The sequence below is a fragment of the Chlamydotis macqueenii genome, chromosome 1 (genome assembly GCF_036417535.1).
Source record: "Chlamydotis macqueenii isolate bChlMac1 chromosome 1, bChlMac1.mat, whole genome shotgun sequence".
Classification (NCBI taxonomy): Eukaryota; Metazoa; Chordata; class Aves; order Otidiformes; family Otididae; genus Chlamydotis; species Chlamydotis macqueenii.
Window position 1 is genome coordinate 134,286,679 of NC_141556.1, and position 6,475 is coordinate 134,293,153.

Below are 6,475 nucleotides of genomic sequence, written 5' to 3' on the forward strand. Positions count from 1 at the left end.
ATGTCACGTGACCCCACGGCGGAAGGGCGTAAAATCCCTTCCGGCAGCGGGGACGGAGCGGTGGCGGCCGCCGGGCCGAGCGCATGCGCAGTGGGTGGCCGCTGGGAGGCGGGGGGCCGGTGTTCGCCGGCAGCCTCGGGAGGGGCGGTGGGGCCCGGCCCCAGCCCCGGAGAGGGCGAGCGGTGCGGGAAGAGGGTGGGCACCGCAGTAACTGGCATGGAAGCATTACGGGGCTGAGTCGTTCGTCGGGGCAGGCAAGGGGCAGCTGCTGTCCCGAGGGAGCCCGGGCCGGGTCGCTGAAGGCGGTGGTGGGAGGCGCAGGGGCTGGCGGCCTGGGGTCGTGGTTTTCCAGCCGTTCCTCAGCCGGTTGTGGTAACCGTCTGAAGCTACAGCTCCGACCTGCTGGGTAGAGAATGTGAGGGAAAAGAAAACCAGGTTTGGGTGGTTGCATATTGCTGACTAGTACGGCTGCTTTCAGCATGGTCAGACACTGTTAGAACTGCCTTTGCAAAATTCAGAAAACAAGACCAAAGCAATTTGTATTCTAAAAGATGAGATGGGGTTTATGTTATTCTTCCTGTTACAAGCCTTTAGGATTTAGTGAATGCACTGAAAAATAGCATTTTAAATTTCAGCTTGCTACTATCTCTTTAAAGACCAGAAAATATTTGGTCTGCTGCATCTTTCGTTGTGGTAGCTGTAACCTTCCCAGCCCCGCTGAGTAGAGCGGCACGTGTGGTGCGCAGCGTCACAGCCTGGATATTTTCTGCATGTGGCAGCATCTGTGCTATGTGGGTGCTACCCAGCTGTAGTCACTAGCTGCTGACAGATTGTACTCTGGACGTTGCATCAGTTACTCTGGGAAATAACGTCTGGAAGCATAAGGTGTACAATGCCTGCCACCAGGCAGGCCTGTAGTGTGTCCCTTGGCTGCTGTGGCCTACAGCCTCTCAAACAGCTGAGGGAAATCACAGCTCCAGTGTAGCAGGAGAACACCAGACCAATATATTGATGAATTTAACCGACACAGTTGATATATTCTCATCTTAATCTCTGAGGCATAGTACCTGTCTTGATTATAAACATATTTTGTGGCAGGAAATGAGTTACAATGCACAGGCTGTCATGGATATGATGGGTCGAAATATGCAAGTTGTCAGTAATCAATTCCTTGGTGACCTGCATTATAGATTGCAGCCTTCAGAGGCAATGAATTTGTAGGTTTTGTTTCGGCATGTTTTGCGTAGCCATTAATAATGTAGATTGTTGATTAAGATCTAAATTATTGCCGTAAGCCACAAAGTAGGAGCTTACTTCGTATATCCTAGAGGTAGTATATTGCATAAATAGTCTGAGCTGCTGGCAGTGAAGCATACCAGAGCAGACTTTGTCAAAATCAGGCTCATTGACTATGCTGTTCATTACAGCGTAATGAGTATCCTCTTACTTATTCTGAAGCTCAGTGAAGTTACTCAAAGCAAGCATGTGACTGCTGTAGTCAGCAGTTACATCTGCTATTTTACCAATAAATATACAGACCACAACCTCTCTGCTATTACATAACCATGTTTCAGATTCTAGTCTTTTAAAATGAAAGGGTTGACATCACTATTCTGCTTTTGCAGAACATACATGTAAAATAACATAATTTACTGCTGCTTAGATGCAGAAGATGGCAGTATTGTGCATTTTGCCACTGGTGAACCATTGACACCCATGAAAGTTTTGAAAAAGCTCAACCAAATGTGTTTCTTAAGTCTTATTTCATTAAGGAATTGCAACTATAGCTTTTCATCCTCCTTTTAACAGAGTAAGTGCCATAACAACCTTCCTTTAAACTATTTATAAGTCAAAATTGAGAAATTCAATAATTTCTTTTCATGAGTATGCTACAGTTCTTTATGGCATTTTGCCAGTATAGTTGGGGAAAGAACTGTCTTATGCTTGTATACTTGAGTAGTGAAAAGGAGGATCTCTTTATAAGAAAACACAAAATTCATCAGCTATTACAGATACTCATAACAATTCTGGAAAAAGCTGTCATGGCTGTTTGAAACAGGAATACAATAATTGCATTTTTCTCCATCTTGTTTATTCTCAGTAACTCAGAAATGTAACAGCGGCTTGATGTTCAAGTACAGGTGCAGAATTCCATGCAATGTAATTGATACAGTGTCAGAAAGAAACAAATTCCGGGTTGGTCAGAGCCATTTCCATCCCTGGAAACATTCAAGGCCAGGTTGGACAGGGCTCTGAGCAACCTGATCTGGTTGGAGATGTCCCTGCTCCTTGCAGGGGGGTTGGACTAGATGGCCTTTAAAGGTCCCTTCCAACCCAAAACCATTCTCCGATTCTGTGATTCACATATCCAAAGTAATTGAACATTCTGGTCAGTAGTTGTTAGCCCATACCCTGAGATTATAGACCACAGGACTTTTCAAGCATAGTTTATTTTTGTGGAAACCTTCAAGAAGTTTGTGGAACTCGCTCTTCCATGTTTCCTAGATTAAAAAGCACATGCAGGGTATGGTACTCATGTGTACCCCATCAGGCGAAGGCAGATCTGGGGTGCACTGATCATACTTCACAGAATAGCACAGAACAGAGCAACTTTTCTCTACAACTTGAAGTTACGTACAATATTGGATTATAAATCTGTGCACATCTTGTAAGAGCTATACACAGAACTATGCATGTGCAGTAGACCAACACTGAGCAAGAGTTCAGGTACTCTGTTTAGCTGACGTTTGCACTGTGTTTCCACGTGGTTCTTCTGGTTTCCATTTATCTCATATTTCCTACCAGTGTGGACTGATATAAGCAGATAAGAAGTGTTCACTCTCTTTGTTGTATGCCCAAGCCCCATAGGAAAGAAAGGAAAGATACATTTTATAGGCGTATAGATTATTTAACAGTTATCCTCAGCATATTTTTTTGCCATATGCTTCAGCAGAAGAGTGATACCTTTCCTCTTGGAATCATACAGTTTATTTTCCAGGCTGAAGAAAATCAATGTAAGAGAACGCGTGGGAAATGGCAGTAAATCACTAGCATGGGTTTGGTTGACTCAGAAAATACTTGTTGATTAGGAGACATTCAGGAAGTGTGGGTTTGAGATGGGAAGTGGTCTGTTTTCATTGACACTTCTGGGCTGTAGACTGTACGGTAAAGTTGCTAGTGAAGTGGCGGCAGCAGAACCATCCTTCCCCTCTGTGCTGGAAGTTTCTGCTTCTTTGTTCTCAGCGCCAGTCCCGTTGTGGGGGAACCTCAGTGCTTTCCACTACAAAGTGCACGTTTCAAGGCAATATCTCTGAACTCTGGAGAGCACATCCTTCCCTGACCTGCTGCCTAATGCCTGCGCTACTGTCTCAAGGAGTGAACGAGTTCTCACATACTGCCTACTTCTGTGAGCACTGATAAGAAACTTTGTGACAACATAAGTCACTTTTGCATCATTACAATGATGACAGTGGTGGCAGGACTTATTGAACACCCGGTTCCCCCAAAAGTTACTAGAAAAACTCTCATTTAATGAGACTTAGGCTGGTCTATTGGATGAGACTGACATTCACTTAGATCCTAATCTCATCAGCTTCTGAAGTCGGCAAAAGACGTGCAGTGTTCGTCGTCTCCATTGCACCCAGGGAACTGCAAAGCACTGTGTGCAATTAGACCTGCAGTTCTCCAGGTACATTTCCATGAGTGGCTAGTGCTGACAGTAACGCATATTGACTCTTTCCTCACAAGAGTTGAACACAACTGTTTAAGACTAAAGATTAACTTCCTCAGAGTTCAAAACTGTTAATTTGTCAAATCTGAAAACTGAGGTTAAGTTTGGCCATAGCTGTTAATTAACTTATATGATAGCTATCAATATTTTACTTTCCTGGGATTTTCCATTTCAAAGATGTTGAAAGAAGCAGAGAAGTACCTTGTTAATCACATCGAGAAGATGAAAGGGTTCTGTTTGTTTTAGCAAGTCATATGCTTTCTTAAAATTTCCATCCTTTCTTGATTTGTTTGGGAGTCCAAATTATGGCATACTGTTCAGTATATGCATACAGATAATCCATGAATTTTTGGAGGTCACAAGCACTGAAAAAAAATTATAGAGATACTGTTATTTTCAATCAAGCAGACATTAATTTAGTACAAGAAGTCAAAACTGTTCTTTGCAGTAGTTCAATGATATGTCTGGGATACAGATTGTGCGTGAGATACTACATGGCTACAATCTGCAGTTCAACAGTAGTTAGGAAAAACAAAATGATTCTAAAAGAGGAGGTATTTAAAAATCTAATACCTCACAAAATACTGAATTAAAAACACACCTTGCATATGTGCATGTAGATTGTTATTTGTTCACGCAAACTGCTGCCTGACTGATTAATCGGTGGCAAACAAATGCAGATGTGCTTGAACAGTGCTACATATCTGGCCAAAATGGGAGAAAAGAGGCTGGGCAGAAAGTCAGCCACACGTGCAGATTTATTACAGAGAATGCCTGTCTTTTTAGATTATGCTGTTGTACTCCACTTGTAACCTGACAAACTACAGTGCTTTTTGAGACTGTATTTTAAAATGTCATTGGTTTGAAGAAAAGCTAGCTTTCTACTAGCACCTGGTCTAGGCTTGCTTGTCCACCTGGCTTGTTTAAAAAACATAGCGGCTTTGGAAAAAGATTTATAGATGTGCAGCAATCGGTTTCTTATGTACAGTGCTCTGTGCCTGTACCGCTGGCTAAGTGCACGGGCAGTCGGCTGGATGCGTCTGGCACGCATCCGCGTTGCTGTGTATGTATATATCAACTGCAGGATCCTCTCCCTGTGAGCTCTGAGCTGGGGTGTTTATCACACTGCTTCTTCTTCTGGCCTCCTCCCCTCTCCACCAGAAAAATCGTCTTCCTTGCTTGCCAGCAAGACAAATTGGGAAGATCAGCCATCCTGGCTGGAAGTCGGCAGCCCGGATCAGGGAACCCGGTCGTGTCCTCAGAGGTTGTTTCTGCTCAGCGTTGTGCACCTTCCGTGTGCTTTGACACCAGCGCCATGTGATTGTGAGGGAAAGAATAGATCTACAGTGTTTTACAGCGAGGAGAAGTGGTGATGCCACATGTCTGCTCAGTTCCATTTGCCTTCTGGCAGCAGGGAAACAACACTTGGCTTTTCTGCTCTCTTCCTAACCTCTCCAGTATTTTGCCCAAATGTACAACAAAGTTCAAATGCTCACTGCTGAAGCAACACACATGAATTTAGGATGAAATTTATTACATTCATGTTCTTCTAATATTTTTTAAAATGACAAATTTTACAGAAAACTGATAGTCTTTCATACACCTGTACACTTTTTAGTGCTCTCCTTTTGGTGCATGTGCATACAGCATGTTAATTTAAGCTGCCATTAGAAATGAATTAATCACTTTTTTTTTTTGTTTTCATAGGCATAGATTGAATGTCTAAGCAGATAATGTATCCAATAGTTTTCTACTCTGAGCTGGTTGCCTAGCGAGAGTAAACAGATGCCCAGGAAGCAGCTTGATTTAATGATTTTAAAGATGGAACATCAAGTCCTTTGACTGTGGCTTCTAAAAATAAGATTAAATTAGTGAAACAGTAAGTTCTCCGTTACCTGAAAGTCCAAGTATTCTTATATAGTAAATACTGGTTATTGTTTTCCATAAATTCAGTCCCACAGTTAAGTAAAGTTTTCTCACTGGTAGTCATTCTTGTGAAGGTCTTTGGCTTTGCAGTCGCGAGATGCACTTCTCAGTGCTAAAGGACCAACTGAAAGTAATTTTGAAGCAATCTTCAATTTGGGAACTAACCATTAATCAGAGTGGCTACAGAGGGAGTACAGCAGCAGAGTGGAACAAAATAATCCTGTCTTGCTGCCCAGACTGGAAAGTACTTGCAATACATTTCAGTTTCTGAATTCTTTCTCCTCTGTATTTATTTCTTTGTTTTGCTAAGCGTTTGGCCAACAGTGTAGAGTGTATCACTAAATATTAACATACACGTGTGCGTACATCTATACACAGCGTGTCAGGTCTACAAAACAAGAAATGTCCTTATTCAACATGCTTCCTATGCAGTCCTTTACTGCACCTCTTCTTACTCCAGTTGCTACCGTAATGGTCCTTCAACAACAAGAAAGTAGTTCTCCACCTTTATAACTGTCTCCATCTTTATAACTGAGGCAGCAATGCCTCAGATGTGGGATTTTTTTTTGTGTGAAATGAGGCGTTTGCTCTGCCGGGCTCAGGCAAGCCCCTGAGCCAGGATGATCAGGAAGGAGTGGGACTGGGGTGGGGATGGGAGGCCATGGCACTGGGTCTGCCCTTCTAAAGTACTGCAAGTTTGAAGGCACGTGAGGGGCAAATCTGGAGCCCTGTTCTTTTGGGACCAGGGCTTCTGTGTTCACGCGTTTCTTTTGGAGGGATGAAAAGGGTGCCCATTCTTCCTTTATCCTCAAGGGCCCT